Source organism: Anomalospiza imberbis, chromosome 37 (assembly GCF_031753505.1).
Source record: "Anomalospiza imberbis isolate Cuckoo-Finch-1a 21T00152 chromosome 37, ASM3175350v1, whole genome shotgun sequence".
NCBI classification, from domain to species: Eukaryota; Metazoa; Chordata; class Aves; order Passeriformes; family Viduidae; genus Anomalospiza; species Anomalospiza imberbis.
The window spans coordinates 686,636-709,143 of NC_089717.1; the positions used below are offsets into that span (position 1 = coordinate 686,636).

A 22,508-nucleotide genomic window follows, 5' to 3' on the forward strand; every position below is an offset into this window, starting at 1 on the left:
TGTTTGAGGGAGGTTCCCAGATGGGTTTGTCCACCAGCCACTGTAAAGGAGGCACAGGACACTCTGCGCCCTTCATCGCAGTGGCCCCCATCAAAAATCCGTCCCGATGTGCACCCCCCACGTGGACAGAACATCCCTCCCCCAGAGGTTAACACTAGTTGAAGTAACGTGAGGCCAAATCACGGCTGTCTGTCCCTCTGGGTTCGCGATCAGCACAGGCTGCTGGCTCACGTAGCAACGCGCTGTTCCTCCCAGTCCTGCAAAAGGCGTCTCCACTGGATCCAAGGGCCACTCCAGGTGACAGGCAGCAAGGGAGAGAACTGTGACGTCCGTGCCGCTGTTAAGAAGCTCACGGAGATGAATCTCTGGCAGCATCGCGCCAGGGACAGACAGAGTACACAGCATCTCGGGACGTTTTTTGGTCAGGACAGCAGACCAGTGAACTTGAGGCAGCCCAGTGGATCCAAAGCCGCCTTCACCTCCCGACTGATCCACTGTCCTGCAAACAGAAGACTTAAAAGGCACAAGTTGAGCAATTCGAGTCCCTTTTGGGATAGTGACGGGGGGTGGGTGTGGAGACCATGGCACAATCTGTCCCGTGAAATCTGCATCAATGAGCCCCATGTGCACAATGATGCCCTGAAGGGTGGCACTAGATGTCCCCATAAGGAGAGCACTCATGCCCTCACCCAAGGGACCAACGGCATCCAGGGGAACCTTATGGATTTTGCCAGAAGCTAAGACAACTCTTGCTTCCGTGCAGACATCAGCACCTGCTAAGCCATGGGTGCTGGCTGCAAGCCAGCTAAGCAGTCCTCCATTGGCACTGGGGCTTGGAGAGAAGCTTGTGTCTGGGCGTGTCTCCCCTTCACGCTCTGCTTCCCGTTTCCTGAGCTAGGCAAAGCCTGGCCATTAGCATGAACAGTCGCCTTGCAGATATTTGCAGTGTGTTTCAGCCTTCCACACCAACCACACAAAAACAAGGGGGTTGTGTGACCTGCTGTACCTTCTCTCTCCGTTTCTTGCTGGCCTGAGCATTCCCCTGCTGTCGCTGCCTGCCCTGCAGCATTATCCAGACCGACTGCACAGCAGTAGCCACGGCAGGTTGCACAGCAGTAGCCAAGGCAGCCATCTTATGACCTGAGGTGCCTACCTCTGCACAGGCCTCTGCCATCTGAGGGGCAGAAGGAACACCAGGAAGAGCCTCTATGATTCTCCTACGATCGGCATTGCAGTTACTTCTCACAAGGTGTTTAAGCAAAAGCTTCCTTGCCTCAGGAACGCCCACCTGCTTTTCCACAGGGGCAGATATCCTCTCTGCAAAGTGCAGAAACGACTCATCAGCTCCCTGGACAACAGTCACCAACGACCCCTTTGGAGCAGCCGTTTCTATGGTCTGAACCAACGCTGCCACGCCTATCGTGTGACACTGGACAAGCACCAGGGGATCAAAACCAACCTGCCCACCAGGACCAGTATAGTTGCCAGTGCCCATCAATACATCGGTACTAACAACCCGCCTGGGATCCTGTTGACCCAGCGCAGTATTGTGAGCCACTGCTCTGGCTGCCAGCTCAGCCCATTTGGTCTCAAAAAGGTCATACTGCACAGGCTGGAACAGAATACAGGCCAAACTCCTAATATCAGAAGGGGTCAAGGTGTCAGCCGCAAGTACCCTAAGCAGCTTCATAACTTCAACAGACCCCAGACCATATTTTCCAACCCTATCACCGAGTTCCATCAGAGCCTTCCATGATAAGGGCTGATGGGTGTTAATCGCACCTCTGATCACAGGGAACGCCTGGAAACCAGCCAGTAAGGGACCATTACCTGCTGCGTCCCATCCCGTGGGCCCCACAGGGACAGGGACAGATGCCTGCCTGGGAGTCGGCTCGACACCACGCGATGTCGCGCCCGCTGCAGCATCAGCAGGGCCAGAACTCCCATCTCCGCAATCCGGGAGGCCACGCTCAGGGGGAGAAGCAATCGTGTCATCAACCTCATCTCTGACCCCCCGCCAGAATCGCCCGTGCTCTCTTGGATGCACGGTGACCTGACACGGAGGGAGAGTCCATAGAGCTGCAGAGGAACCCCCAGCCCCCCAGCACGGTCCCGGCAAAGCACAGGTCTCCCGCCGGCCGCGGCATCATTTGCGGCAAATTCGAACACCGCAGCGCCCGCAGCCACTGCAGCGCCAGTATCCACGTGTTATAGGTATATATGATAATTTGTGCAAATAAAATTGTCATATATTTTATAGTTATGTACTGTTAAGGTATACTCTTATAAGAAGTTTTAAAACGCACAAGCCAGTGACAGGGATTGCAACACAATGTCGGAACCACCTGGACAAGGGAGGGAGAACTTCATTTACAATCAAATGAACGTGGCCAGCCCGCAGATGGATCCTCCATCAAGGTGATCCGAGGAACACCTGGACGATGAATACTCGATAAATATCTGAGATTGAGATAGCCGGAGCCATCGGGGAGATACATCTCAATACCGGATTTCTGCTCATCACTCCGGACAACTCGCCACAGAGAAAGAACTCCACATGAATATGTGCAGTCTGAAAAGGAAGAAAAGGAACTCTGCCTCGGGCAGGAAAAATCATATAAAAATCACTCAGACAGGACAGTAGGCATGAAGCATAGGAGACCCTTTGCTGTAGTAGTCAGACCTGTGTCTCACCCAGCACTGATACCCGGGCTCGGCACTGCCTTTTTTTGGATAGTGGCTTTTTTGTTGTTATTCTCTAAATTTTTATTTGGACCAATCCATAAATTTAATTAATAAATTGGAGCATTCATTTATGACACACGGGAGGGACGGGCGGCGGAGTCGGCCCAGCCCGCTCCCTGGCCCCCCTCACTGCCGGCGGGGGGAGAAGGCCGCCGGGCACGGCCCCCAAAAGGCTGCCGCCCGTAACGGGAAGCCCCACCGCCGGCACCGCCGCACACGAAAGTCGGGCCACGACCGAAAGTCGGGCCATGACCCGCGCCCGGCAGCTTCCCCCGCCCGGCCTGCACGCCAGGCTGCGCTGGCTCAGAAGTGGCCAGTGATGCTGGCCTCGGGCTAGAGGGCGGCGAGGGATCGGCTGAGCCCGGCCCCCCCGCGCCCAGAGGAAATGTAGTGGACACGCCACAGTTCGGACAAAGCGTTCTCACCGAATCCTGTTCAAACAGAGGCGGAGGCTGAGCCCGGGGCTCCCCGCCGTGCTCCAGGGCCGGAAAGGCACAGAGGGACGGCGAATCCCACCCGCTCCGCCGCTCCTGCAGCGCTAGGACAGGCAGGGTTGGCCTGGCCGCTTCCGAGGGTCCCGCGGGGACCCAGTTCCTGGCCGCTCGAATCCAGCCGGCCAAGGGACCGGCCCACCGCGGGAGAGCTAGATCCGTCACGCAGCGCAGCCTTCCAGGGGAAAAGTGGGGGGAAATTCCCACCTCCCCCTCCGAAAGCCCTCAGCATCCCTCAGCACCGAACCGGGGCTTTAGGGGTGTCACGATCCGCTCGTGCGGGGTGTCTGGTTCATTAACTGATCCCAAAAGTGCAAAAAGGCAAACGGCAGGGGACCATCAGTTTAATCACAACAAATGCACAAATACTGACAGCAAATACGATAGAGGGGACAGAAAAGGAAATAAAGGATAGAGAGAAAAGAGGGGAAAGGGGATTATAGCTACCACTGTCGAGATGAGATCCTCAATGGTCCAGCCACATGGATTCGCCGTCGTGCATGGTGGTTAACCAAAGTCTTCCCAAAAAGTTACAGTTTATACAGTCCTTAGCCAAAGCGAGTGGCACCTGGCCAGAAGGTAGGCCAGATTGATGGGCCATTGTGAAGAGCCCCTTGGTCTGTGGAGCAGGTGCTGGCACGCAGGGACGAGCCACCGCTGGTCACAGCCTGCAGGAATGCAGTGTTCTGTAGGAGCACAGCGAGCGCAGCTGCTGACAGTCACTGGGCAAGCGTCTGCATCCACCTCAGCCAGGCCAGAGCTCCTGTCAGGGTCTGCAGGGCCCTTGCGACAGTCATGAGGTAAATGCAGGAAACTTCAGACTGTCTCTCACACTGGGGGACTCCGACCCCTGCAACAGCCAGACGCGTTTCCAGAGCAGCAGCAACGGCACAGAACCTGCACTGTAACCCTCAGCAGCGAGAAAGTCCCCAGGGTGCTCCCCCAAGCCAGACCACACCTCCTTAGATAACGCCTCCTCCGGGTCAGAAAAAAACCCGCGTTCCCTTCCCCAGAGGAACAGGGACTCAAATCCCAGCCACGAGAAAGACACCCCGCTCCATTCCAGGACATCTTTCCAGCTGTCCAGCACCAGGGCGACAACCACAACACCCACAGAAGCGGCCGAGCCCGCAAGGGCTGCAGTCAGGGCCGGGAGAGAGAGGGTTAATCAAGACGTCACCCACAGGTGTGGGTCACACGCGGCGCCACCAGATGTCGCTGTTGGACACGAAATGAGCACACAGAGGCTCCGTAAGGTCAAAGGAGGAGAGAAAGTTTTATTCCAACATCTGGCATTTCTAGAATTCCAAAGGTGACCGTGGGTTGGAGGATGGAATTACCACCTCTCCAACCACACTGGTCCAAAGATCAGTCAAGCATTTCCCTCCACCCACAGAGAAAGATGGAAACTGTTCCATTTTCACATGAAGTTGTGTGGGACCTCTGACTCTCAAATATGTAAACATTATCAGAAGGCTAAAGAAGTTTTATGAGAACTTTAAAACTTTCAAAAGAACTATAAAGAAAACACTTTTTAAAAATCAGGGCAACACTCAGACTTATGCATGTCCTTTGAAGGGGGGAGTGTGGCATTCACATGCCCTCTGGACACAGAGAGACTTGGCTTTCTCAGGATTTCTCCTGAGCGAAGCAGAGAAAAGAGGATAAAAACAATTCTAATCTCACTTGCTGCTGCTGTTGTTGTGCCCATGTGGAATGTGGTCTGGAGATTGTTTCCCCAAGGTGATTGCTGGATTGGATTCTGGCGATGGTTGTTTGGATTCATGACCAATTGGATCCACAGCTGTGCCGGGACTCTGGGCAGAGTCACGGGTTTTTCCAGTTAGTGAGTGATAGTTCTTGTTAGTGAATATAGTGTAATATAGTTATAGTATAATAAAGTAATTAATTAGCCTTCTGATATCACGGAGTTCTGTGCACCATTCTTCCCAGACTTCGGGCATGGTAGCACCGATATCCCCCTTGCTTATGCATATGCAGAGAGCCTCATGCATATTCATTTTACTGGTTTCAGTTTCAAGTTGCAATCAGTTTTTATCGGTCCTTGCCCTTTGTGCAGACAGCTCTCAGTCACCCTCAGCCTTTGCCCCAACAAAGGGACCCCCGCTTATCTTGGCAGTTTGAATTTTTGAATTCCTTCTCAGTTTGAGTTTTTGAATTCCTTCTCTCCACTTATCCTGGGAGTTTGAATTTTCTAATTCCTTCTCTCCATTTATCTTCGGCGTTTGAATTTTCGAATTCCTTCTCAGTTCAAATTTTTTAATTCCTTCTCCCTGCTTATCTTGTGAGTTCGAATTTTCGAATTCCTTCTCTGGCCGAGGTCATTCTGCCAGCACAAGTTTTTGATTTTTCTCTCTTGTGAGAAGGGGGAGCCTTGATGAGCCTTAACGAGCACAGATGAGCTCATTACAGACTCAGAACTTCTCCCCTGAATCTGGAACGGATTTTGTAGGAGGACGGTGGGTAGGATGGTTGGGAAGGACAGAGACAAGAGATCTCTGAAGCCAGGGCTTGGAACCCGGGTTTATTGCAAAGGGGCAATAAACTTTTATATTGCCCTGTTTGTATTGGCAGGGGCCCTGTTTGGGGCTGCCAGCCACAGCTCCGAGCAGGCCTGTAAGAGAGACCCGAAAGAGAGAGGAGTTCCCGTTACAATACCATAAATCTTCTGTGCTGAATATTCTAATTTTCACTAACCAATCCAGTACAGGATACAAATCCTATAGCATTTGCATACAGCCTATAAGAATCATGACATTACCATACTGTGTTACATTTTAAACCCTAAAAACTTCTCTTTGGACCCCTTCTGCCAAGCCAGTAGGGTCTGCTCTGACCCTTGGAGCTGTCTGCAAGCAGAGGGTGTTGTTTCATCAAAAGGGGATTACTTTTAGCTGGCCACGCCACTGTTTTCCAGTTGTCGAGTAACCAAGGTTTGCCATCTCAAAGCTTGATTTCATTTCCATCTCACGTATCGTTTCCATATTCTCAGAATCCTTTGCCAGGCAATCGCATTGATGAGGCTTTCCTGTTTCACCTTCCCTTCAGCCGGCCATGCCATTGTTTTCCAGTTGTCCAGTAACCAAGGTTTGCCATCTCAGAGCTTTTTTCATTTCCATCTCAGTTGTCGTTTCCACATTCTCAGAAGCTTTTGCCAGGCAATCGCATTGATGAGATTCCCCGTTTCACCTTCCCCGGCAGGATTTCTGTCCCGCTCAATTCCCGCTCTGTCCCGCAGGGCCGCGAGTTCCGCGCGCACCGCGCCGTGCTGGCCGCGTCCTCGCCCTTCTTCCACGACCAGCTGTTCCTGAAGAACCTGGACTCCATCGAGCTGCCCGGCGTCATGGACCCCGCGGCCTTCGCGCTGGTGCTGGGCTGCGCCTACACCGGGCGCCTGTCCATGGCCCGCGGGGACCTGCTCAGCTTCCTGACGGTGGGCAGCGTGCTGCAGATGTGGCACATCGTGGACAAGTGCACCGAGCTGCTGCGGGAGGGCCGCGCTGCCGAGCCGCCCGCTTCCTCCTCGTCCTCATCATCCTCGTCATCTTCATCATCCTCCTCCTCCTCCTCGCGGCTGCTCTCCAGCCGCGCCAGCGACAGCCAATCCCCCAGCAGCACCAACGCGCTGTTCCCGGCGCCGCTGCCCGAGCTCCCGAGGAGGAGGAGGAGGATGAGGAGGATGAGGAGCCAGTAGGGGTGGAGCGCCGGGAAAATCCGGGAATTCCCGGTGGGAATGAGCTCGGGGAGGGTGGGAAAGGGAGCGTGGGAGAGGGGGGGGAGCCCGGCCGGGAAAATTCGGGAATGGGACCCGGGAATAGCTGGGAAAATTTGGGAATGGGACCCGGGAATAGCTGGGAAAATTTGGGAATGGGATCTGCGAGGGGCCGGGGCGCCTGGAGCAGCGAGGGGATTCATGGAATTCCGCAGGGAAATGAAGGAATTCTGCATGGAAATCAGGGAATTCTGCACGGAAGTGAGGGAATTTCACATGGACATGAGGGAATTCTGCACAGGACCGGTCGGAATTTCACACAGAAGCGAAGGAATTGGGGGAATTTCGCCTGTAAATGAGGGAATCCTGCAGGGAAGTGGGTGGATCCCACGTGGAACTGAAGGAATTGTGCACAGAACCGGCAGAATTTCACGCAAAAACGAGGGAATTTTAACTGGAATCAGAGGAATTGAGCACAAAACCTCAGGAATTTACACAGAACCGGCAGAACTTCACACAAAGATTCGGGGATTTCGACCAGAACCAGCAGGATTCCGGACTGAACTGAGGGGATTTTGACCAGGACCGGCAGAATTTCGCACGAAAATTCGGGAATTTCGCCCAGACCCGCCCGAATCACGAATCCCAGAGCCGCCCGCAGAGGCGGATCCCAGCCCCTCGCAGCCCTCACCTGCCGCCCAGGTGAGCTTGTGCGGCTCGGCCAAGGTGTTCGCGTGCCACTGCGGGAAGGCATTCTCACACCGCAGCACGCGCGAGCGGCGCGTGAACAAGCACCTGGACCTGCGGCCCTTCACCTGCGCGCAGGGGCGCCAGCGCTTCAGGATGAAACATCACCTGACGGAGCACATGAAAACCCACACCGGGCTGCGGCCCTACACCTGCAGCACCTGTGAGCGCGCCTTCATGTGGAGGGACAGCTTCGTCAGGCACCGGGGCACCTGTGCGGGGACAGCTGGCACACCTGGGCGCAGGTACTGTCACACCTCAGTGACACCTGGCATACCTGAGTAACACCTGAGTGACACCTGAGTGACACCTGGCACACCTGAGTGACACCTGAGTGACACCTGAGTGACACCTGGCACACCTGAGTGACACCTGGCACACGTGGGCACAGGTGATGTCACACCTGGGCAGGTGCAGGGACAGCTCCGTGTGACACGGGGCCACCTGTGCCAGGTCAGCAGGGACATGGGGGAGGGGCATGGGCAGGGGACAGGTGCGCTGTGACAGCTGGGAACAGGCGATGTCACACCTGGGCAGGTGATGTCACACCTGGGCAGGTGATGTCACACCTGGGTGCCACCATAAGAGGACATAAGTGCCACCAGGTCCCTGACTCGTCCCCTGTCCCCTCACCAGCTGTCCCCACCACCCAAGCTGCTGGAGGCGAAGGTGGTCGTGTTGGCCACGCTGGGCAAGCTGCTGGCCACCCTGAGAGAACTGATGGCCACCGTGGCCAGGCCGAACAGGACGTGCTGCTGGCCGTGTCCCCAGAGTTCCTGCGGGTGGCTGTGGGAACCTTGATCTTTCACCTCCAGGACGCCCTGCGCCACTACCGTGTCCCCTCCCTGGGCCACTGCCCTGTCCCCTCCCTGGGCTGGACCCTGGCCAAACTCGGGGACACCCCAGGGACCACCTGGGCCTGTGTGAGAGCCCTGACCACCGCCTGGCAGCGTGGGCTGGACAGGCTCATGGACAGCGGGGCCCAGGTGGCCAAGGAGGCCACCAAGCTCCACGACACCTGCAGGGATGCGGCCATCAGGAGGGAGCAGCTGCTGGAGCTGTACCTGTGGCTGCTGGGGGACTTGGTGGCCGCGTGTGACGAAGCCACCGCATTCCCCCAGGAGCTGCAGCGCCGGATTGGGGACATCGAGTTAGCCCTGGAGGGGACAACAAAGGTGTCCCCTGATTTCCCTGCGGCCTTGGTGGCCACGGTGGCCAAGGCCGAGCAGCTGTGGGAGGCCAGTGCCCGACTGACCACACGTCACCTGCTGGGGACACTTGGGGACATCAACAGCCTCTTCTTCCGTCCCTCTTCTGGCCACAGTGGCCACACGGTGGCCGAGCAGTGCCAAAGAGCCACCAAGACATCCCGAGGCTGCTGTGGACAGAGCAACATCACCACTGGGCCGCCATGGGGCCGGGGTCACCTCTGCAGAGACTCGGGGACATTCTGAGGACACTTTGGGAGCACCTGGGGACACTTTGGGAAGGCGTGTGGCGATGCTGGTGGGGGCGGGGGGCTGAACGAGCCTCCCCTCAGTGCCTTGCAGGAGACCCAGCTGTGATTTGGGGGCCGAAGGGGTCCCCAGGCAGCCCCCACTGTTGAGCACTGACCCTGCCCCGGGGGGCACTGGGACCCCCCAAAAACCGCACCTTCAGTGCCTCCGCCCCCCCTCACCGGGCACTGGGACGAGTGGAGACCCCCCCCCTCTCGGTTTTCTGGTGGTCGAGATGACCCTGAGATTGTGAAAAGTCCTTTTCTCCCAGCCCATGCAGCCAAAGGAGGAGTCGGGATGCGTAGCTTTGCTTCTCAAGGTCGTTTATTTTCTCTTATCCATAACATGCTTTGTCCGCTCTGCTGAGCTCTGTCTGGCAGGTCGGTCTGTGGCAGCCTCCCTGCCCTCAGGGCGGTGTTTGCCTTTTACACTAAAAAGTACCTGTACTGTGTTTACAATAACGTGCCAACACTTATCATTCATGTTGCACACTGTGACTCTACCTTCAACCAAGAGAAAAGTGTCACCACCACAGCAAGACATGGAGGGCAAGAAGAAGGAGAAGAAGGTCAGGACACGCCCAAATCCCTCCAGCTTGTCCCCTTGAACCCTTTATTTTAAAACCCTAAAATTCTACTTTTTCACCCTGTGTTAATTCACCTACCACCCTACCCAAACCCTCGTGGCTTGTAATTCCTCATACAACGTTGGCAGTTTTCTCCAGGGGCTAAAACCAAAGCCACAGGTGTTCTTGACACCGTGCCAAGGTCTCCGAGCCCCCTGTCAGGAGCTCAAGCCATCCAGGGCAGCCAGAGGGATGTCCTGGATTCCAACACTTCCAGTCACCGAGCACCGGGACCCCCCGTGCACTGCCTCACCCCGTTAGATGACCCCCCTTAAAATGCTGGGACCCCTCCTGATCCATGAGCCCCCCCCAGTGCAACAGGACCCCCCACTCACCGCCCCTCCCCCATCCATGGGAACCCTCCCAAATCACAGCAGCACAAGGAGAAGAAGCCAACACCATCCCCTCAGCCAACGGGGATCACCAGGACCACGGATCACCAGGGCTCTGAACAACAGGGGTCACTGGGGATCATCCAGGGGGAAACTGCCCATGGGGGATGGAGCTGGAGCAGCGCATGAAGCGCTTCCCTCACTCCCTTCCCTCACTGGGGGCACTCCCAGGACGTCCCTTAGTGGTGCCTCCGTTGGTGTTTGGTCAAGGTTGAGCTCGTGGAGAAGCTCTTCCCACACTCCCCACACTCGTAGGGCCTCTCCCCAGTGTGGATGCGCCGGTGCCTTGTGAGGCTGGAGTTGCGGTTGAAGCCCTTCCCGCAGTCGGGGCAGCGGAAGGGCCTCTCCTCTGTGTGAATCCGCTCATGAAGGAGGAGATTGGAGCTGGTCTGAAACCTCTTCCCACACTTCCCACACTCGTAGGGCCTCTCTCCAGTGTGGATGCGCTGGTGTGTTCCCAGGGCAGAGCTCTGCCCAAAGCCCTTCCCACATTCCAAGCACGTGTAGGGCTGTTCCCCAGTGTGGATCCTCTGGTGCTCGATCAGGTGGGAGTTGCAACGGACTCCCTGCCCACATTCCAAGCACTTGTGAGGCTTCTCCCTGCCATGAGCCTTCTCCAGAAGCTCCGTACTCTGGCTGGATCTCTGGCCGCCTTCCTGGCTCAGGGGGGCTCTTTCCTCCCCACAGATCCCTGGGCTGGGTTTGCAGCCCCTCCTCCTGCAGGATCTCCGGGGCTTTTCCTCCTCCTCCATCCAGCCACGCCCTGGGAATGACAAATCCTGGTTTGGGGAAAAAAGAAGAGGAGAGCAACATGGAGTGGAGGTTCCTCATAGCCCAAGTTCATCTCAAGAAGTCACTGGGAATCTTGTGTCTGTGAGAACCTCCAAAACACCAAGAGTCAGTCCAAAAATCCTGTAGACTTCCAGACACTGATCAAAAACACCCCAAACCTCACAAGTCAGCAAAAACCTCCTCCAAAAGATAAAGATCCAGCTGCCACATAAAACCAAAGCAACAACATTAAGCCCAAGCAAGCTCAGAAACACCAAGATTCACCCCGTGAAAATCCTGGATCCCCCTCCACAGTCACCTGCTGCATGTGGGGGGAGCAGCGCTCCTGGGGCTGGGGGGAGGCTGCAGATACAGGGAGGGGTGGAACCTTGTGGTGCTTCCTGTTTCTGCTCCTCCTCCTGTGTCTCTGCTCTTCCTCACACTCCTCTTCCTCCTGCTATTCCTCCTTCTCCTGCACAATCCCACCTTCTCCTGCCACGTCCATCCTTTGACCATTTTGTTCCTCAACCCTGCTTCTCCTTCCCTTCTCCTCCTGCCCCCAGGCCCAGCACCCACTGCCGGCTCCCTCTTCCCCCCAAACCCACAGCATCCCAGCGCAGGGGCAGGGATGGAGCTGGGGCAGGTCGGGCTGGGGCAGCGCTGGGCTCTCGGCCGCTTCCGCCCGCACTCGGTCCCCACTGCAGCCGCTCCCGCCAGGACAGCGCGGGGGGGCCCGGCCTTGGCGCTGCCCCACTCCCACCTCCCCAAATTCCCCTCGCGGGGGCGATGGGGCCGAGGGGGGGGCGCAGGTGGGGTCCAGGTGGGGAACGCTGGGAGCTGCGAGTCTGCCTGGCAACTGGTGAGTCATCAGCGCCCTGCGCTCTGATTGGCTGAGCTCTGCCTGAGGGCTGGGGCTCCAGCAAAGAGGGGACACCCTGCTCCAGGGGGGATGTCCCGAAAACGGGGGACCCCCATGAAAGGAACAAGAGGAAAGTGTCTTTACAAACAGATGCTGTGAATCTGATGAAAAGGAGGCTGTGTGCTCCAACAACTGCAGAGATCCCATGGGGAATGTCCCATGGCCTCTCCCATTTCTAGGAATGAAATTACTTTTATAGGACTCCGCTGTCTGCTTTGTGGACAGAAACCTCTGCTGATGTCAATTTTCCCGCACACCCTGGGGCTCATCCGGAATTCCTTCCACCGTCCGGGGCGGCGGGCAGGGAGTGCAGCTGAAGGTGCCTCACCCACTTTGGGTGATCGGCTCCCTTGACTGGCGGCGGCACCGGGGATCGATTGGGGACCCGGGAGTGACCAGGAGACAGATGAGGGACACATCAGGGGGGTCTGTGAAGAGTCAGCAGGGAGAGAGCACTGAAAATCTCAGCAGTGACTGCACTGGGATCTTCGGGGAGTGAACATGGCAGGGCACCCAGGGAGGAGAGAAAAGGGAAAGCCAGGGAGGGGTCCTGGCCAAAGGGATGATGATCACAAAATGTCTCTGAAGGGTCCCTTGGGAGAATGTTGAGGTAGTTTGCACATTCCCCCAGAGGTAACTAAGGACATGGACACCCGGGGGGGGCAATAAGGGAAGTGGAGAAGGGATTTGGACAACAGGGGATGGATGGTGTTGGTGTGCTGGGAAGGGATCGGGTGAAGGGCAGTGTGCAGCAATATGGTGAAGGCAAGAAGCAGCAGGAGGAATCTATGTGGTGAGAACAAGGATGATGGAGAAGGGAAGGAACAGAAAAATACAGAGGACTGGGATGTCTTTCAGCACTGTTTTATCCTCAGAATTTGCCAGCTGATCCAGATCCTTTCCATCCCGGGTTTCCAGGAGAGGAAAAGAAGGAGGTCAGGATGTCAGGGGGTTTCTCTGTGGTGGGCAGCGGCAGCACCGGGCGCAGAGGTGCGGGACCGGGAGCACGGGCTGGGGGCCTGTGGGGAGCTGCGGGGCCGGGCCGGGGCTGTGGGGCAGCCGGGGCTCAGCGCCGGGCGCTGCCTGACCCCACCAGCCCCGGGCAGGGCCGGCAGTGGCCCCCGGCCCCCAGGAGCCTGCGGGACGCCCCGGCCGCTGCCCGGCCCCGTGGAGCTGCCGGCCCTGCCCGCCGGGGGGGCCGCCTTTGGACACTGCGGCAGGACAGGGACCGGCTCTGGGATACGGGCTGGGGAGGGGACCCTGAGCACAAGGAGGAAAACAAAGACACATCTGGGAAATGCAGATTGTACATGGAAGGATCAGGATTTTCTATTAAGCATTTGCTTTGGGTCGCTGGAGAAAGGAAAGGCTTTGCACAAAGCTCAGCAGCTCTCAGAGGATGAGCACCCACAGGCAGTGAGCGCGGCTGCAGGAGTGGCAGAAGAAGGCCCTGGAGCACTTGGGCACAAAGGCACAGCAGCTGAATGCAAGAAGGGATGAGCAAAAGGCCAAGCTGAAGGCAAAGGCCATGGCACAGCTCCTACAGCCCCTCAGGGATCAACCCCAGGGCCCAAGGGGGCCCCGGCACCCAGGGGACGGGGTCGGCCACAAGCACCTGGCAGAGGCATTGCCCTCCTGGCCAGGGGAGAGCCCACCCAAACAGCCCCTGGGAAGGAGTCAGGGCTGTAAACCAAGATGCCATGGGTACGGCTTTTGCCGTTGGCTTTGGCAAGAAGAAGAGCCAGACCCAGGGCAGATATTCAATTCTCTCCCTTGCAATTGATCTTGGGAATTCCTTACCCTGGTAATTCTCCACCCAGTGCAGGGTGGGGATAAGGGATGGACATTTAAAGCAGTCTGTGGCCAGAGTCCTGTCTCTTGTGAAATCTCTCCCACAGGAAGCTGGGCTGGCACAGAGCCTGCCTTGGCACTTTGCTGTTCCCAACATCCAAGCAGGACATCGGGCCCTGCCTAAGGAGGCCAAAGCAGCACCACTGGTGGCCAAGTGGCGTGGCCCATGCCAAGTGTCCCTGAGGCCAGAAACAGCCCCCAGCACAGCTGAGCACGGGGGGACCCCTCAGCCTGGGCTCCAGGGCTCTGAAGCCCCGGAGATTTGCACTTCCCGCCTGCAGCAGGAGCATGGGAGGCCCCCACGGAGCCTGCACTGAAGGCAGCGCAGCAGCAGCCAGGGCTCCACAGCGGGGCAAGCCCCTGGGCCTGCCCACACATCCTCTGCTCAAATCCTCTGCCTGGGCACCCTCCTTTGGCATCTCCAGCCACCGGGGCCAATCCTTGCTGCCACTGCTGCAGCTTCAGTGCTTTCTGGGCCTGCACTGCCACAGCTGCTGGCGAAGACAACGGCACAATTCCACTCTGGGTCTCAGCCACACTCACACACTGCGCTGCCTGGGATTGCACTGATGGAAAATACACCAGGTCATAGACTTGAACATTTCTAACATTTTATTTCTCTACTCAGCCTTGGTTTGCCTTGGCCTCGGGGAAAGAAATGGTAAAGGTTTTTTTAAGGGATGTTCCACCACTCAGTGGAGATGAGTTTAACATCTCAACACACTGGGAATGGCCCAAAAGATTCCCACAAAGATAACGCCCAGCAGCAAACAGCAACCAACACCTACCCCAGACACTGCCCCCGGCAGAGCTGGAGACACCTGCTCTGGAAAAGGCTGAGAAGGAAATCCAGCAGTTCCGACCTGATGAACAGCAGAAGCCAAGAAATCCGGGTCCAACAGGAACCCAAATACTAAAAACTGCACAACTTGAAACTACAGAACTTTAAACCAATGGATTTAGATTGGTTCAGACTGTATCAAGTTTGGGAACAATCCAGTTAAACCCACGTGTCATGGAACGATTTTCTCTGCACACCCGGGCTATGTGGGGATGGAATGATTTCTGTAGCACATCCTGGCCAGAATCAAGGAATGCTTTGACTCGAACACTAAACATATTGGTGGAGTTTTCCTTTCTTCTGCACTTTCAGTGCAAAGTTTATAGCAGAAGAGTATTTTTTGTAATAATCCTACTTCTATATTGCCGGTTAGGTTTGGGTCAGGGATGTGAGAATGAGTTTTTACTCCGAGGAGAAGTAGAAAAAAATGAATTGCCTTGGGATTTTTTTGTGTATGTCTGTGTGAGAGATACCAAAATTTTGGTCTGGGTTTTGCAACGTTCACCTTTAGGCTGCATTTTGGAAAACGAGAAGAGATTTACAGGTGACCCTTTCACTCATAAACACTAAATAGATGATTTGAAGGAAAAAATAAATAAAGCAGCAGTTTGTGGGGGGGGCACATGTGAGGCTGCTGAAGGCTGCTCTGGAAGAGAAGCTGCATTCCAGGCAGCCAGCAGAGGAGCTTTAGAAATGCAAATTAACACTGCTGGGGCAAAGTGGGGACAATGGACCTGGCTCTTCTTGCCTGGGGCAGGAATTGGGCTGATTCCCTCTGCCCCTCACCCCAAGCTCTGCCTGCCTGCACAGATGGAATCTGCACAGCTGAAGGCAGAGCCCATGGTGAGGATCTCTGACTCTGCAACAGAAATGGGTGAAGCTGCAAAGGGAAACAGCAAATGGAGAATGTTGTGAAAACTTCACTAAAATAAGGGGGGATCATCCCTGTGCGCAGGCGGATCGGGAAGTCTGAACCTTCCAAGTCCCTCAGCCAGTGGGCAAAGGCAGAGGGAGATGCGGCCGGGAAAATGAGCATCCAAAGGAGGCAGCGTGCTACAACAAGGGCAGAGACCGCATGGCAAATGCCCCACGGCCTCTCCCTCTGCTCAGCAATCGAGTCACTTTGACAGGACTCCTCGGTCTCCTCTGGCCACAGAAACCTCCGGCGACGGGAATTTCCCCGCACGGTCCCGGCCACGGGGCAGCCACCTCTGTCCCAGCCACAGCAACCGGGACGAGCCAGCGCTGCTCCGGCAGCGGCTCCTGCCCAGGCAGCGGCGGGAAGGAGACCGCGGGCAGCCGCTCCCGCAGCGCCCTCAGCCCAGGGCCGGCACGGGCCGGACACGGCACCGCCAAGCCGCCGGAGCCCCCTGCCGCCCCCTCCGCCCGCAGCGAGCCCCGAGCCCCCGCAGAACCCGGCGCGGCTCCCACCTGCGCCGGGGCCGCCTCCGAGCTCCGCCAATGCCGCCTCCCCGCGCTCCGGCCGCTGCCGCCGCTCCCGGGCCCGCACAGACGCTCCGCCAATGGCGCCGCTGCCGAGCCAGGGCCGCCCTCAGGCCGCCAGCGGGGCCGTGCTTCGCCCCGCTCTCACCAATCAGCGCGCCAGAACCGCGACTGACGGCAGCAGCGGCCAATGGCAGCGAGGGGCGGGCTCTGCACACGGCACAGCCTCGCCCCGCGCTCTCAGGGCCCCCCGGGCTGTGGGAGGGCAAAGCCGGAGATGAGGAACAGCCCTGGAACGGGCCCGGGCCCGGGCCGGCATCGATCTGCAGCACCGACAAACTGCTCCGCACCTCCCGACACGGCTTTCCCGGCCCTGCGCCTTCGCCTTCGCTGGCTCCGGCTCTGCGGGAAGCCCAGCAGCCCCACTTCTCCTGCCCCCTAATTCGGAGCATCAGCGCATCGCTTTGATTTCCCCCAAAAAGGGAAAACCGCCCCAAAGCCCTGTGGGGGAGTGGGGGAGGGGAGAGATTTCTGGCACAAAACTCCAAAAGCTCCGAGCAGGACAATGAGAAGTCAGTGAAGAGCCTTGAATGCAGCTTTCCCCACGCCTCCCTCCTTCCAGCTGCACCTCCTCCCCCGGCAGTGCAGGAGACAGGGAATGGGGCCGTGCTCAGTTCATCCCCCGTGGCTTCTCCCTCTGCCCAGGGACAGGAGTCGTTCCCCTGCTGCAGCCTGCGCTCTCTCCCACCGGAGACTTCTCCAGGAACTTCTCTGTGAAAAATGCATATTTTATGATTGGCTTTTCGCAAATATTAAATTGAATACTATATGTATTATGTTATATTGATTAGAAGTGCTGTATTAACATTTTAATAGTATGGTAAATGTAGCTTGCCTCTAGTGAGTTTGCAGGCAGGGTGCTTCACCACTGCAGTGCTCAGGTGCTGTTTCCTATTGTGACATTAAAGCTTAAATTCAAGAGTGCCTCTTTCCATCCAATTATTGTTTGTACCACAGGAGCCTCTTTGATCAGCGTTTCCTAGCAGTCAAAGAGAAGGTATTGCAGAGACAAATTCCTTACTTTGTCTCTCCCCGCTGTATTCATGTTTTGTCCATTCTCTCTTCAAAATATGGATTTGTAAAACTCATGCTCTGTGTCCTCAGATGCCCTTCCCAAATCAAACCTTGGCTTCGTTGCAAATTGCAGTACACTAACTAACATTGTCTTAAATTTTTTTAGTACAGGTAGAGTCACTTTGGAAGTAAGTTGTTGTTTACCTTGTTCTTACAACCTTTTTGAGCTTGTGAATGGAGAAAATTGTGATAGAAAAACAAGTCTTTAGTTTTAGTACTGTGTCAGCTGTGAGTGGCTAGTAGCCTTGGTGGAGAGTGTCATGAATTGCATGCTTGCAGAACGCACATAACAAAAGTAATTTAATTCGTAAAGAAGTTGAAAAAGGGGGAGGGGTGATTGGCAGACTTATCCCTCTGAGACATTGGAATGTGGACTGATGTTAGAAGGTGGACTGATGCTGGAATGTGGATGTTAAAATGTGAAGAGAGAGAAAGAGAAGGAGAGAAAAAGAGAGAGGGAGGTGAAAGACAGAGTTAAACGCAAGACTGTTAATAAATAAATAAATAAATCAATAAAAGAAAGGGACCACCACTAGAGATAAGATCAAGGCAGAGATAGCTGACTTTCATAAAGTGATTTATTTGTTTAAGCAAGAACTCTTTTCTCTTTCTGGTTTTTTGTTGTTAAGAAGAGGAGGCTTTTTGTTCTGAAGAATGAGTTAAATGTTGCCCAAAAAGTAAAAAAACAAGAGATGTGATTCATGTCGTGTTAAAATTGGCCTGGTCTTTCTATTTAACTACTTATAGCTCACAAGAAGAAGAATTGGCCTCTGCAGCTATTAGCACAGCTGGATACAAGAAGAAGAAGCAGCTGTAGAAAAAACTTTTAGTTAAACCCAGAAAGTTTTGAAGAAAACTAATGGTAAAAGTTAATGCAGTATTGTTTTTCTTTTAACACTGTGTTATTAAGAAGTCCTTTCCAGGTACCACTAAAGCAGCAATCTGAACCACGGAAAGAGGGTGAATTCACGACAGCAAAATCAAAGAACTTGTGAAGAACCTTGAAGAATGGACTATCGCATCTAAACCAGGTGATATCAAATTGACTTTCGACTGGGACTGGGTGGTAATAGTCTGGGAAAACCCAAATGAACCAAAGAAAGTACAAAAAATAACACCTAACTGAGAAATAAGGCAAAGCTTACATCACTGGTTTTAAGCACTGCCTAAATAAGCCCTCAGACGCCTCCGACACCTCCTTAGGAGAGGAACATTGCCACTTCAAACAAGAAGATCAAGATTATTTTAATCAGAGTTCTCACATTCTGGCCTTAGCCTGTGACTTGTACAAGGAAGAAGGGAAATTACCATCAGTATTATACTGTATACTTTATTTGATTCATCCCAGTGCTGGACACGCTAACTGGGTTATAAGTAAATGTTCAAATTATGAGAATAATTGGTATTGGAGCTCACAAAATCTATGTTCTCATTGCAATAGGTATTGAGTACTGAATCTAACCCCTATAGAGATAGAACTCAAAGCAACTGAGGTAATAACTTTGTTTTGTGGATGGGAATTATCAGTGCCTGTTGACTGAGAGATACCTGAGGAATGGTAAGAAACCTCAGTTAAGGAGTGTTGAAAAGGACTTGCCTAAAAATATTTAGTAAAAAGAGTAACAAAGGAAACAGAGGGCAAGCCTGGATTGACCACTGTACTCGCCACCAAGAAGATCACACATACCTGCTATGGGAAGCAACTCCATAGGCAGGGGAGGTGGGGGTATAAGCCATACCAGACCTCTGTTATTCCTGTTTCTGTCTCTCATTTGTTGTCTTTTACCTTCTGAGATACTGGCAAGATTGTGTCACAAATGCTACAAAAGAAATATTACATGGAAAGAAACCAAAGTTCCTTTTTTGTTACACACCCCCATGTCAACAGCCACTGTCATAACCCATCCAAACTGAGTACCTGCAAGAAAAAAATAGGGAAAAATATTGAATTACAAGGAACTTAGGAAAAAGTGTTAATAGATGGGGCATTGAATGTCCAAAATGAGAGAGATGGATTTGTTTTACATTTGATTTCAGGAATACAGTCCAAGATTTGGCAAAAAGGCCATTAGTAAAAAAAAAGTGAAATCAGCACAGCAATTTACCTCTGTATTAAACCCAAATTATATACTGAATCGTATTATAAGACTCCAAGCAGTCATAGGGAAGATAACAAACAAAGCCGCTCAGGCATTAGAATTAAAGGAATAACCCAGATACCGGTCCAAAAGTGGGAAAACAATGTTAAAAACTAACTGATGGGATAATGTATTGAAGAATGGATAGTGGAAGAAATTAGGATTACAACTGTTCTGATGTTTCTTCCTTGTTTAATCCCATCTTTAATTTGATTACTAACATAGTTTAAAGAATGCAATTAGATAAGAAATATTGCTCAAGCCAAATGATTTATAAAGAATAAGAGGAGGGATTGTGAAAAATGCATATTTTATGATTGGCTTTTTGCAAATATTAAATTGAATACTATATGTATTATGTTATATTGATTAGAAGTGCTGTATTAACATTTTAATAGTATGGTAAATGTAGTTTTGTAGTTAAAATAGAACCTATGTATGTGGGGGTTTTTTTACTAACTCAAATAAGAAATGAGATAATAAAGAAACTCTTCACACAGAGATGACAAGGATGGGGTCCCATAAAGAATTACTGCCTCCTTATCAGAAAAGACAAACATTCTTCCACCTTCTCTCCGTCTTTATGGAACCACCAGGATTAAGGGGAAGAAGTCGACAAAAACCAGAAAAGTTCTTAATTTGCAAGGAATTTATGCATCATGTATGAGATGTATGAATATGCAACAGGCTACTGCTTTTAAAGGTTATTCCTTTGTTCACAAGGCATGCTTATTGGGCTTAAGTGCCCGAGAGCATCCGGACGTCCGTAATTCTTTGCTTTTTATTGTCTTGTAATTGTCCTAACTCTAAATTTTCATTACTCTAATTGTATTACTATTTTTATAACCATTTTATTATTATTAAACTTTTAAAATTTTAAAAACCAAGTGATTGGCGTTTATAACATTCTCCAACCGGAGTCCATCCCCTGGGGCACAGCCCCCCTCCAAGTGCTGCAGCGGGAAAAACGCCAGTCACTTGATTTTACAACTTTTAAAAGTTTAATGATAATGAAATGGTTATAAAAATAGTAATACGATTAGAGTAATAAAAATTTAGAGTTAGGACAATTACAAGAGAATAAAAAACAAAGAATTACGGACGTCTGGATGCTCTCGGGCACTTAAGCTAGGACAGGCATGTTTTGTGAACAAAGGAATAACTCTTAAGATCCATTCACTGTTGCATATTCATACATACTTCATGGTTATGCATACATTCTATTTAAAATAAGAAACTCTCTCTCGAATAGACAGTGCCAGCACATGTTGGAGTGGGCACAGGGATGATCCCCCCTTATTTTAGTGAAGTTTTCACAGCATTCTCCATTTGCTGTTTCCCTTTGCAGCTTCACCCATTTCTGTTGCAGAGTCAGAGATCCTCACCATGGGCTCTGCCTTCAGCTGTGCAGATTCCATCTGTGCAGGCGGGCAGAGCTTGGGGTGAGGGGCAGAGGGAATCAGCCCAATTCCTGCCCCAGGCAAGAAGAGCCAGGTCCATTGTCCCCACTTTGCCCCAGCAGTGTTAATTTGCATTTCTAAAGCTCCTCTGCTGGCTGCCTGGAATGCAGCTTCTCTTCCAGAGCAGCCTCCAGCAGCCTCACATGTGCCCCCCCACAACCTGCTGCTTTATATATTTTTTCCTTCAAATCATCTATTTACTGTTTATGAGTGAAAGGGTCACCTGTGAATCTTTTCTAGTTTTGCAAAATGCAGCCTAAAGGTGAACGTCGCAAAACCCAGACCAAAATTTTGGTATCTCTCGCACAAACATACACAAGAAAATCCCAAGGCAATTAAGTTTTTTCTGCTTCTCCTCGGAGTAAAAACTCATTCTCTCATCCCTGACCCAAACCTAACCGGCAATATAGAAGTAGGATAATTACAAAAAATACTCTTCTGCTGTAAACTTTGCACTGAAAGTGCAGGAAAAAGAAAAACTCCAGCAATATGTTTAGTGTTAGAGTCAAGGCATTCCTTGATTCTGGCCAGGATGTGCAGCAGAAATCATTCCATCCCCACATAGCCCGGGTGTGCAGAGAAAATCGTTCCATGACACGTGGGGTTGACTGGATTTTTCCCAAACTTGATACAGTCTGAACCAATCTAAATCCATCGGTTTAATGTTCTACAGTTTCAAGTTGTGCAGTTTTTAGTATTTGGGTTCCTGTTGGACCCGGATTTCTTGGCTTCTGCTGTTCATCAGGTCGGAACTGCTGGATTTCCTTCTCAGCCTTTTCCAGAGCAGGTGTCTCCAGCTCTGCCGGGGGCAGTGTCTGGGGTAGGTGTTGGTTGCTGTTTGCTGCTGGGCGTTATCTTTGTGGGAATCTTTTGGGCCATTCCCAGAGTGTTGAGATGTTAAACTCATCTCCATTGAGTGGTGGAACATCCCTTAAAAAAACCTTTACCATTTCCTTCCCCGAGGCCAAGGCAAACCAAGGCTGAGTAGAGAAATAAAATGTTAAAAATGTTCAAGTCTATGACCTGGTGTATTTTCCATCAGTGCAATCCCAGGCAGCGCAGTGTGTGAGTGTGGCTGAGACCCAGAGTGGAATTGTGCCGTTGTCTTCGGCAGCAGCTGTGGCAGTGCAGGCCCAGAAAGCACTGAAGCTGCAGCAGTGGCAGCAAGGATTGGCCCCGGTGGCTGGAGATGCCCAAGGAGGGTGCCCAGGCAGAGGATTTGAGCAGAGGATGTGTGGGCAGGCCCAGGGGCTTGCCCCGCTGTGGAGCCCTGGCTGCTGCTGCGCTGCCTTCAGTGCAGGCTCCGTGGGGGCCTCCCATGCTCCTGCTGCAGGCGGGAAGTGCAAATCTCCGGGGCTTCAGAGCCCTGGAGCCCAGGCTGAGGGGTCCCCCCGTGCTCAGCTGTGCTGGGGGCTGTTTCTGGCCTCAGGGACACTTGGCATGGGCCACGCCACTTGGCCACCAGTGGTGCTGCTTTGGCCTCCTTAGGCAGGGCCCGATGTCCTGCTTGGATGTTGGGAACAGCAAAGTGCCAAGGCAGGCTCTGTGCCAGCCCAGCTTCCTGTGGGAGAGATTTCACAAGAGACAGGACTCTGGCCACAGACTGCTTTAAATGTCCATCCCTTATCCCCACCCTGCACGGGGTGGAGAATTACCAGGGTAAGGAATTCCCAAGATCAATTGCAAGGAAGAGAATTGAATATCTGCCCTGGGTCTGGCTCT

At 53.2% G+C, this 22,508-nt stretch overlaps 1 protein-coding gene and 1 pseudogene across 2 annotated transcripts in view; one reads left to right on the forward strand and one right to left on the reverse strand.

Moving 5' to 3' along the window:
• Positions 1-22,508, reverse strand: part of LOC137464152 (zinc finger protein 154-like) — a 450,159-nt gene that overhangs the window by 370,845 nt on the left and 56,806 nt on the right. Inside the window, exon 1 of one of the 2 annotated variants that reach the window (XM_068175481.1) lies at positions 16,043-16,180. The exons of the other annotated variant lie outside the window; for it this stretch is intronic. The gene's annotated coding sequence lies outside the window, so the exon portion shown is untranslated. Of the gene's footprint in view, positions 1-16,042; positions 16,181-22,508 lie in introns of those variants that run through there. 2 annotated transcript variants of the gene reach the window in all.
• The window catches only part of LOC137464123 (zinc finger protein 850-like), a 466,862-nt pseudogene that overhangs the window by 302,073 nt on the left and 142,281 nt on the right, over positions 1-22,508 (forward strand).